The 12988-nt window shown below is 48.8% G+C and overlaps 1 pseudogene; it reads right to left on the bottom strand.

Moving 5' to 3' along the window:
* LOC140211459 (uncharacterized) overlaps positions 1 to 12988 on the bottom strand; it is a 177496-nt pseudogene that overhangs the window by 83496 nt on the left and 81012 nt on the right.

The following is a 12988-nucleotide window of genomic DNA, read 5'->3' as shown; positions in this document are numbered from 1 at the left end:
CGGAAATATCCTCGTGAACCTCCCCTGGATTCTTTCCAATGACAACACATTCTTTCAAAGTTAAGGGCCCAAAGCTGTTGACATACTCCAAGTGTGGCCTCGCTAGTGTCTTATAAAGCCTCAGCACTGCCTCCTTGCTTTCACAACAGATGCCGATTCTGATTCTGATGCTTCATTTAACTACACCAAACATAACTTGCCAGGGTGACATTCTCTAACAAATTCACTATTCATCAAGAGGCTTCTAATTCTGTTCTTTATCGTTATTTCCAAGCAAGATTAAGCTGACTGTCCTATAATTACCTGGTACACTTCTACAATATATTTTGAAGAAACATAATATTTGAAATTTTCTATAAGCCCTATCTATACCAGTGAATGTTAGGGATACCATGTCAACAACTCCGCAATTCCCATCCATATTTTCCTTAGCAGCCCATGGTGCAATGCAATTGGACCCAGAGAATTTATCTACTTTAAGTAAGAATTGTTATGTATTTTTGTTATTTCATATTTGCAAAAAGTGGAATATCAGATACCACAAATATCATAGTCGGAAAATATTGCCATTTTGAAGTCATGGTAATAGGAATTCATATGATGTAACACAAATCAAACACCAAGTAATAGTATTCAAACAATCAGAAACCATGCTGAGCTTTGATCTCTTACCTCAGTCATCCACTCTTCGAAGGTTCTTTTCCATGTTCCTGGTTTCTCCAAGTGTAGATAAGTGTCAAAAAGAATCAGATACATGTACCTCTCTAGGTATTGCAGACTATGCAAATGTAAGCTTTCTGCAGTCTCTTTATCTTTAGCTCCTTTTGACTGTAATAATAATATAAAATAATTATTTGAAAAGGTATCCATAGTGATTAATAAATATTGCATAATCAATGTTCAACCATGTACCAGTTTTACTAACAGCTCTCCTGTGGTCTTTTATAGATGTTCAGTTGTTCTCACCTTCAAGATGGTTTGCAAGAAGTCTTCCTTGAGACTCTTAAGTAAGTTTCTTTGATTGATGTATCATAATCTCTTTGCTCATTACCCAAAACCAGAATAAATTCCTTTCCCTCACACTTTAGTTTGTGCGGTTTTCTCAGAACCTTTCATACGTTTTTTTAGTTCACGTGAGACTAAGAAGTACGGCCATCACAATAACTTTCAACAATATTTTCCTTGTGATATATCCCACCATGGTAATTAACAAAAACGGCCACCAAATCTAACAGTTAATAACTATGTGATATGATTCAAGACTTAGAAAGGTATTGAAAGGTTAAAGACATGGATCTGTTAATGGAAAATTGTGATTAACGAATATAATTCTGTTGAAAAAGTGGAAGACTGGTTGGATGAGAGAAAAGCAGTCAAAGCTGTAACTACTCAGAAGTGCCCAGCTCTTGGTGTCCTGAGGCCCTACAGCCACTGTACACTATCAATTATCCAATCTTTTACATTCTCTGTCTCACTCAGGTGCAGAGAATGGATTCTCCGACTTCATTTGTCTGAATCAGGGGTTCCCAACCTTTTTTATGGCGTGGACCCTTACTATTAATCGTTGGATCTGTGGAGCTCAGGTTGGGAACCCCTGGTCTAAACTGAGATGCACACAAATTCTGTGCTTACAGTTCAAACTAATGTTCACAGAAATATGATATAGAGAAGCAGCTAAAATGTTAGCTGCAAGTCCAAATGTCTGATTTGCTACAATCTGTAGTCTGCAGCTTATATTTTCCTCTACTTTAGTGTTACTCCTCACAATTCCTTGACAATCATGGTCACTCCATCGCAGTAAAGATAATAATGGAAAACAACTAAATGTCAAGTTTTCACATATATCAGTTCTGTACTCCAAATAATTGTGCTTGTTCAGTGATCAGGTCTGTTATATTTGATTTATTTTGCCAACCTGTAGTCCTTAATCTGCCTTAAACTCAAGAACCAAAGATCATCAGATTTGAATGCTGAATGAATTCTTATTAGCTGCAAAAGTAAGGATAACTTGTCATATTCAGAACTAGCTTTATCTGACGATCCCTGAGTTGAAAGGCAAAATGAATAAGTACAATTAGATTTCCACCACAAGAAATGAGGTTCTGATTTGCAAATAAACATTTCAGGACAGACTTTTTTTTTCAACAAATGTCAAGTGCTGTAAGTTATTTTAACTTGCAATTCCCAGCTTATATGTATATTTGATCACATCTGCTGGGGAAGTATTGTACCGAAAAAGCCAAGGTCAAGCTAAGGGATGAGGAGGAGTTTCTTCTCTCGAATGGTTCTTTATCATTGGAATTCCAGATATATGGGCGTTTGGAGCATCAAAGGTTATGAGAATAAGACAGGAAACTCAGATCAGAACAGAAAGGAATATTGTGCATTCGTGGAGCAAGCTCAGGGTATGGGTTTGACATACACTTGGCTCCTACTTCTTACTTTTCCATGCTCTTCAGGAACAATGTATGCAAACACAAACAAAACACAACAGTGGCAGAACACAGTGGGTCAAGCAGCAGCGGTGCAGGCAAAACGTGGAAGCTGAAGTTTCAGAACAAAACCCTGTATCAGGATTGAGAGGGAAGAGGAAAGACTGCCAATTTTAGTAGCACATAGAAGGAGTGGGCTATGAGGAACCAGATGGAGAGGGGATTGAAACAGAGTGTGGGCGAGGCATGGGGTAGGCAACAGGAAAGGTAAAGAATGAGAAGAAATAACTAGGTGGTTAGGTAAGTGTGGAGGGAGAAGATGTGGGACTTGGGGTTGCAGAAGACATACAGCTTGGGGTTGCAGAAGACGTGGGACTTGGGGTTGCAGAAGACGTGTGGTTTGGGGTTGGAGATGACATGGGACTTGAGGTTGAAGAAGACGTGGGACTTGGGTTTGGAGAAGACATGGGACTTGGGTTTGGAGAAGACATGGGACTTGGGTTTGGAGAAGATGTTCGGCTTGGGGTTGGAGAAGAGGTGGGATTTGCGGTTGGAGAAGACGTGGGACTTGGGGTTGGAGAAGACGTGGGACTTGGGGTTGGAGAAGACGTGGGACTTGGGTTGGCAAATACATGAGACTTGGGGTTGGAGGAGAGTTGGGACTTGGGGTTGGGGAAGACCTGGGATTTGCGGTTGGAGAAGACGTGGGACTTGGGGTTGGAGAAGACGTGGGACTTGAGGTTGGAGAAGACGTGGCACTTGGGGTTGGAGAAGAAGTGGGACTTGGGATTGGAGAAGACGTGGGACTTGGGTTGGCAAATATATGAGACTTGGGGTTGGAGAAGAGGTGGGACTTGGGGTTGGAGAAGACAATGGGATTTGGGGTTGGAAAAGACGTGGGACTTGGGGTTGGCGAAGACGTGGGACTTGGGGTTGGAGAAGACGTGGGACTTGGGGTTGGCGAAGACGTGGGACTTGGGGTTGGCGAAGACGTGGGACTTGGGGTTGGCGAAGACGTGGGACTTGGGTTGGCAAATATATGAGACTTGGGGTTGGAGAAGAGGTGGGACTTGGGGTTGGAGAGATGTGGGACTTGGGGTTGGAGAAGACATGGGATTTGGGGTTGGAAAAGACGTGGGACTTGGGGTTGGCGAAGACGTGGGACTTGGGGTTGGCGAAGACGTGGGACTTGGGGTTGGAGAAGAGGTTGGACTTGGGGTTGGAGAAGAGGTGGGACTTGGGGTTGGAGAAGACGTGGGACGGGGTTGGAGAAGACATGGGACGGGGTTGGAGAAGACGTGTGGTTTGGGGTGGGAGATGACGTGGAACTTGAGGTTGAAGAAGATGTGGCACTTGGGTTTGGAGAAGATGTTCAGCTTGGGGTTGGAGAAGATGTGGGACTTGGGGTTGGAGAAGAGGTGGGACTTGGGGTTGGAGAAGAGGTGGGACTTGGTGTTGGAGAAGAGGTGGGACTTGGGGTTGGAGAAGAGGTGGGACTTGGAGTTGGAGAAGAGGTGCGGCCTGGGGTTGCAGAAGACGTGGGATATGGGGTTGGAGAAGACGTGGGATTTGGGGATGGACAACATCATGCGCACAACCCTCATCACCATCCAGGACATCATCTATGGCACAACCCTCATCACCATCCAGGACATCATCAACGGCACAACCCTCACCACCACACAGGACATCATCATGGGCACAACTCTCACCACCATCCAGGACATCAAGGGCACAACCATCAACACCATCCAGGATATCATCAAGGGCACAACCCTCACCACCATCCAGGACATCATGTTGGGCACAACCATCATCACCAGCCAGGAAATCAAGGGCACAACCCTCACCACCATCCAGGACATCATCAAGGCACAATCTTCACCACCATCCAGGACATAATCAAAGGGGAAACCCTCACCTCCATCCAGGACATCATCAATGGCACAACGCTCACCACCATCCAGGACATCATCAATGGCACAACCGTCACCACCATCCAGGACATCATCAAGGGCACAACCGTCACCACCATCCAGGCCATCATCATGGGGACAACCCTCAGCACCATATAGGACATCATCATGGGGACAACCCTCAGCACCATCCAGTACATACTCAAGGGCACAACCCTCACCACCATCAAGCACATCAACTTTGGCAAACCATCATCACCATTCAGGACATCATCAACGGCACAACCCTCACCACCTTCCAGGACATCATCATGCGCACAACCCTCAGCACCATTAAGGACATCATCAAGGGCACAATCTTCACCACCATCCAGACATCATCAAAGGGTCAACCCTCACCACCATCCAGGACATCATCACGGGCACAACCATAAGCCACCATCCAGGACATCATTAAGTGCACAACCCTCACCACCATCCAGGTCATCATCATGGTCACAATCCTCACAAGCACCAGGACATCATCATGGGCACAACCATAAACCACCATCCAGGACATCATCATGATCACAACCCTCACCCTCTTCCAGGACATCATAATTGGCACAACAATAAACGACCATCCAGGACATCATCATGGGCACAACCCTCATCACCATCCAGGACATCATCAACGGTACAACCCTCACCACCATCCAGGACATCACCATGGGCACAATCTTCTCCACCATCCATGACATCATCAAGGGCACAACCCACACCACCATCCAGGACATCACGGGCACAACCCTCACCACCATCAAGGACACAATCTTCACCACCATCCAGGACATCAAAGGGGCAACCCTCACCACCATCTAGGACATCATCATGATCACAACACTGACCACCTTCCAAGACATCATCATAGGCACAACCATAAACCACCATCCAGGACATCATCATGGGCACAAACCTCAGCACCATCCAGGACATCATCATGGAACAGCGATAAACCACCATCCAGGACATCATCAAGGCCACAATCCTCACCACCATCCAGGAAATCATCAAGGGCACAACCCTCAACACCATCCAGGACATCACCATGGGTACAACCCTGACCACCATCCAGGACATCATCAAGGGCACAACCATCATCAACATCCAGGACATCATCAAGGGAACAACCCTCACCTCCATCCAGGACATCAGCATGGGCACAACCCACACCATTATCCGTGATATCATGATGCGCACAACCATCATCACCATCCAGGACATCATCAAGGGCACAACCGTCACCACCCTCCAGGACATCACCATCCAGGACATCATCAAGGGCACAACCATCATCACCATCCGGGACATCAAGTGGAGAACCCTCACCTCCAGCCAGGACATCAGCATGGGCACAACCCTCACCATTATCCGTGATATCATGATGCGCACAACCATCATCACCATCCAGGACATCATCATGGTCACAACCTCAACACCATCCAGGACATCATGGGCACAACCCTCACCACCATCCAGGACATCATCATGGGCACAACCCTCACCACCATCCAGGACATCATCAAGGGCACAACAAACATCAGAATCCAGGACATCATCAATGGCACAACCCTCACCACCATCCAGGACATCATCATGGGCACAACCCTCACCACCATCCAGGACGTAATCCACAGCACAACACTCACCAGCATCCAGGACATCATCATGGGCACAACCACAAACCACCATCCAGGACATCATCATGGGAAAAACACTCATCACCATCGAGGACACCATCAATGGCACAACCCTCACAACCATCCAAGACATCATCATGGGCACATCCATAAACACCATCCAGGACATCATCATGGGCACATCCATAAATCTCCATGCAGGACGTCAATATGGGCACAACAATCAACAGCATCCAGGACATCATCATGGGCACATCCATCACCACCATCCAGGACATCATCATGGGCACAATCCTCTCCACCATCCAGGACATCATCATGGGCACAACCCTCACCACCATCCAAGACATCATCATGGGCACAACCATAAACCAGGATCCAAGACATCATCATGGGCACATCCATAAACCACCATCCAGGACATCATCATGGGCACAACCCTCACCACCATCCCAGACATCATCATGGGAACAACCGTAAACAAGGATCCAAGACATCATCATGGGAACAATGATAAACCACCATCCAGGACATCATCATGGGCACAACCCTCATCACCATCTAGGACATCATCAACGGCACAACCCTCACCACCATCCAAGACATCATCATGGGCACATACATAAACCACCATCCAGGATATCATCATGGGCACAACCATAAACCACCATCCAGGATATCTTCATGGGCACAACAATAAACAGCATCCAGGAGAGCATCATGTGCACAACCCTCACCACCATCCAAGACATTATCATGGGCACAACCCACACCACCATCCAGGACATCCTCAAGGGCACAACCCTCACCACCATCGAGGACATCACCATGAGCACAACCCTCACCACCATCCAGGACATCATCAAGGGCACAACCATCATCACCATCCAGGACATCATCAAGGCGACAACCCTCACCTCCATCCAGGAAATCAGCAGGGGCACAACCCTCACCACCATCCAGGACATCATCAAGGGCACAACCATCATCACCATCCGGGACATCAAGTGGAGAACCCTCACCTCCATCCAGGACATCAGCATGGGCACAACCCTCACCATTATCCGTGATATCATGATGCGCACAACCATCATCACCATCCAGGACATCATCAAGGGCACAACCGTCACCACCCTCCAGGACATCACCATCCAGGACATCATCAAGGGCACAACCATCATCACCATCCGGGACATCAAGTGGAGAACCCTCACCTCCATCCAGGACATCAGCATGGGCACAACCCTCACCATTATCCGTGATATCATGATGCGCACAACCATCATCACCATCCAGGACATCATCATGGTCACAACCTCAACACCATCCAGGACATCATTATGGTCATAACCTCAACACCATCCAGGACATCATGGGCACAACCCTCACCACCATCCAGGACATCATCATGGGCACAACCCTCACCACCATCCAGGACATCATCAAGGGCACAACAAACATCAGAATCCAGGACATCATCAATGGCACAACCCTCACCACCATCCAGGACATCATCATGGGCACAACCCTCACCACCATCCAGGACGTAATCCACAGCACAACACTCACCAGCATCCAGGACATCATCATGGGCACAACCACAAACCACCATCCAGGACATCATCATGGGAAAAACACTCATCACCATCGAGGACACCATCAATGGCACAACCCTCACAACCATCCAAGACATCATCATGGGCACATCCATAAACACCATCCAGGACATCATCATGGGCACATCCATAAATCTCCATGCAGGACGTCAATATGGGCACAACAATCAACAGCATCCAGGACATCATCATGGGCACAATCCTCTCCACCATCCAGGACATCATCATGGGCACAACCCTCACCACCATCCCAGACATCATCATGGGCACAACCATAAACCAGGATCCAAGACATCATCATGGGCACATCCATAAACCACCATCCAGGACATCATCATGGGCACAACCCTCACCACCATCCCAGACATCATCATGGGAACAACCGTAAACAAGGATCCAAGACATCATCATGGGAACAATGATAAACCACCATCCAGGACATCATCATGGGCACAACCCTCATCACCATCTAGGACATCATCAACGGCACAACCCTCACCACCATCCAAGACATCATCATGGGCACATACATAAACCACCATCCAGGATATCATCATGGGCACAACCATAAACCACCATCCAGGATATCTTCATGGGCACAACAATAAACAGCATCCAGGAGAGCATCATGGGCACAACCCTCACAACCATCCAAGACATTATCATGGGCACAACCCACACCACCATCCAGGACATCCTCAAGGGCACAACCCTCACCACCATCGAGGACATCACCATGAGCACAACCCTCACCACCATCCAGGACATCATCAAGGGCACAACCATCATCACCATCCAGGACATCATCAAGGCGACAACCCTCACCTCCATCCAGGAAATCAGCAGGGGCACAACCCTCACCACCATCCAGGACAGAATCAAGGGCACAACCATCATCACCATCCAGGACATCATCAAGGGGACAACACTCACCGCCATTCAGGACATCAGCATGGGCACAACCCTCACCATTATCTGTGATATCATGATGCGCACAACCACCATCGCCATCCAGAACTTCATCAAAGGCACAACCCTCACCAGCATCCAGGACATTACCATGGGCACAATCCTCACCACCATCCAGGACATCATCAAGGGCACAACCATCATCACCATCCAGGACATCATCAAGGCGACAACCCTCACCTCCATCCAGGACATCAGCAGGGGCACAACCCTCACCATTATCCGTGATATCATGATGCGCACAACCATCATCACCATCCAGGGCATCATCATGGGCACAAAACCTCAATGCCATCCAGGACATCATGGGCACAACCCTCACCACCAAGGACACAATCTTCACCACCATCCAGGACATCATCAAAGGGGCAACCCTCACCACCATCCAGACATCATCATGATCAGAACTCTGACCACCTTCCAGGACATCATCATGGGCACAACCATAAACCACCATCCAGGACATCATCATGGGCACAAACCTCAGCACCATCCAGGATATCATCATGGGAACAGCGATAAACCACCATGCAGAACATCATCATGGGCACGACCCTCATCCCCATTGAGGACATCATCAACGGCCCAACCCACACCACCATCAAAGGCATCATCATGGGCACATCCATAGACCACCATCCAGGACGTCATCATGGGTACATCCATAAACCACCATCCAGGACATCATCAAGGGCACAACCATCATCAACATCCAGGACATCGTCAATGGGACAACCCTCACCTCCATCCAGGAGATCAGCATAGGCACAACCCACACCATTATCCGTGATATCATGATGCACACAACCATCATCACCATCCAGGACATCATCATGGTCACAACCTCAACACCATCCAGGACATCATCATGGGCACAATCCTCACCACCATCCAGGACATCATTATGGGTAGAACCCTCACCACCATCCAGGAATTCATCATGGAGACACCCATAAACCACCATCCAGGACATTACCATGGGCTAAATCCTCACCACCATCCAGGATATCATCAAGGGGACAACCCTCACCTCCATCCAGGACATCAGCATGGGCACAACCTCAACACCATCCAGGACATCATCATGGTCACAACCTCAACACCATCCAGGACATCATGGGCACAACCCTCACCACAATCCAGAATATCATCAAGGGCACAACCATAAACCACCACCCAGGACATCACTATGGGCACAACCGTCACCACCATCCACGACATCATCAAGGGCACAACCATCATCACCATCCGGGACATCATCAAGGGGAGTACCCTCACCTCCATCCAGCACATCAGCATGGGCACTACCCTCACCACCATCCAGGACATCATCATGGGCACAACCCTCACCACCATCCAGGACATCATCATGGGCAGAACCCTCACCACCATCCAGGACATCATCAAGGGGAGAACCCTCACCTCCATCCAGCACATCAGCATGGGCACAACCTCAACACCATCCAGGACATCAGCATGGGCACAACCTCAACACCATCCAGGACATCATCATGGTCACAACCTCAACACCATCCAGGACATCATGGGCACAACCCTCACCACAATCCAGAATATCATCAAGGGCACAACCATAAACCACCACCCAGGACATCACTATGGGCACAACCGTCACCACCATCCACGACATCATCAAGGGCACAACCATCATCACCATCCGGGACATCATCAAGGGGAGTACCCTCACCTCCATCCAGCACATCAGCATGGGCACTACCCTCACCACCATCCAGGACATCATCATGGGCACAACCCTCACCACCATCCAGGACATCATCATGGGCAGAACCCTCACCACCATCCAGGACATCATCAAGGGGAGAACCCTCACCTCCATCCAGCACATCAGCATGGGCACAACCTCAACACCATCCAGGACATCATCATGGTCAAAACCTCAACACCATCCAGGACATCATGGGCACAACCCTTACTACCATCCAGGACATCACCATGGGCACAACCCTCACCACCATCCAGGACATCATCATGGGCAGAACCCTCACCACCATCCAGGACATCATCGTGGGCACAATCCTCACAACCATCCAGGACATCATCATGGGTAGAACCCTCACCACCATCCAGGAATTCATCATGGGGACACCCATAAACTACCATCCAGGACATCAGCAAGGGCACAACAAACATCAGAATCCAAGACATCATCAATGGCACAACCCTCACCACTATCCAGGACATCATCAAGGGCAGAATCCTGATCACCATCCAGGACGCCGTCAAGGGTATAACCATAATGCACCATCCAGGCCATCATCAAGGGCACAACCCTCACCACCATCCAGGACGTAATCCAAAGCACAACACTCACCAGCATCCAGGACATCATCATGGGCACAACCATAAACCACCATCCAGGACATCATCATGGGCACATCCCTCACCATCATCCAGGACATCATCATGGGCACAACCATCATCACCATCCACTACATCATTATGGGCACAACCCTCAGCACCATCAAGGACATCATCATGGGCACAATCCTCACCACCATCCAGGACATCATCATGGGCACAACCAGAAACCCTCATCCAGGACATTATCACGGGCACAACACTCACCACCATCTAGAACATCATCTTGAGCACAACTTTCATCACCATCCAGGACGTCATCCAGGGCACAACCCTCACCACCATCCAACATCATCATGGACACAACCCTTATCACCATCCAGGATAACATCATGGGCAGAACCCTCACCACCATCCAGGATATCATCATGGGCACATCCATAAACCACCATCCAGGATATCACCTTGGGTACAACCATCATCAGCATCCTGGGCACAACCCTCATCACCATCCAGTACATCACCAAGGGCACAACCATCATCACCATCCAGGACATCATCAAGGCGACAACCCTCACCTCCATCCAGGAAATCAGCAGGGGCACAACCCTCACCATTATCCGTGATATCATGATGCGCACAACCATCATCATCTTCCAGGGCATCATCATGGGCACAAACTCAACACCATCCAGGACATCATGGGCACAACCTTCACCACCATCCAGGACATCATCATGGACACAACCCTCACCACCATCCAGGACATCATGGGCACAACCCTCACAACCATCAAGGACACAATCTTTACCACCATCCAGGACATCATCAAAGGGGCAACCCTCAACACCATCCAAGACATTATCATGGGCACAACCCACACCACCATCCAGGACATCCTCAAGGGCACAACCCTCACCACCATCCAGGACAACACCATGAGCACAACCCTCACCACCATCCAGGACATCATCAAGGGCACAACCATCATCATCATCCAGGACATCATCAAGGGGACAACCCTCACCACCATTCAGGACATCAGCATGGGCACAACCCTCACCACCATCCAGGACATCATCATGGGCACAACCCTCACCACCATCAAGGACACAATCTTCACCACCAACCAGGACATCATCATGATCACAACCCTGACCACCTTCCAGGACATCATCATGGGCACAACCATAAACCACCATCCAGGACATCATCATGGGAACAGCGATAAACCACCATCCAGAACATCATCATGGGCACAACACTCATCACCATTGAGGACATCATCAACGGCCCAACCCACACCACCATCAAAGGCATCATCATGGGCACATCCATAAACCACCATCCAGGACGTTACCATGGACACATCCATAAACCACCATCCAAGATATCAAGGACACAACCCTCACCACCATCCAGGACATCATCAAGGGCACAACCCTCACCACCATCCAGAACATCATCAAGGGCACAACCCTCACCACCATCCAGGACATCACGGGCACAACCCTCACCACCATCAAGGACACAATCTTCACCACCATCCAGGACATCATCATAGGAACAACCATAAACCACCATCCAGGACATCATCAAGGGCACAACAAATATCAGAATCCAGGACATCATCAATGGCACAACCCTCACCACCATCCAGGACATCATTATGGGCACAACCATCATCACTATCCATTACAGCATTATGGGCACAGCCCTCAGCACCATCAAGGACATCCTCATGGGCACAATCCTCACCACCATCCAGAACATCATCTTGGGCACAACCATCATCACCATCCAGGACGTCATCCAGGGCACAACCCTCACCACCATCCAACATCATCATGGGCACAACCCTCATCACCATCCAGGACAGCATCATGGGCAGAACCCTCACCACCATAAAGGGCATCATCATGGGCATAACCATAAACCACCATCCAGGACATCATCATGGACACATCCAAAAACCACCACCCAGGATATCATCATGGGTACAACCATCAGCATCCAGGACAGCATCCTGGGCACAACCC

Source organism: Mobula birostris, chromosome 17 (genome assembly GCF_030028105.1).
Source record: "Mobula birostris isolate sMobBir1 chromosome 17, sMobBir1.hap1, whole genome shotgun sequence".
Lineage (NCBI taxonomy): Eukaryota > Metazoa > Chordata > Chondrichthyes > Myliobatiformes > Myliobatidae > Mobula > Mobula birostris.
This window is presented reverse-complemented; position numbering and strand designations above follow the sequence as displayed.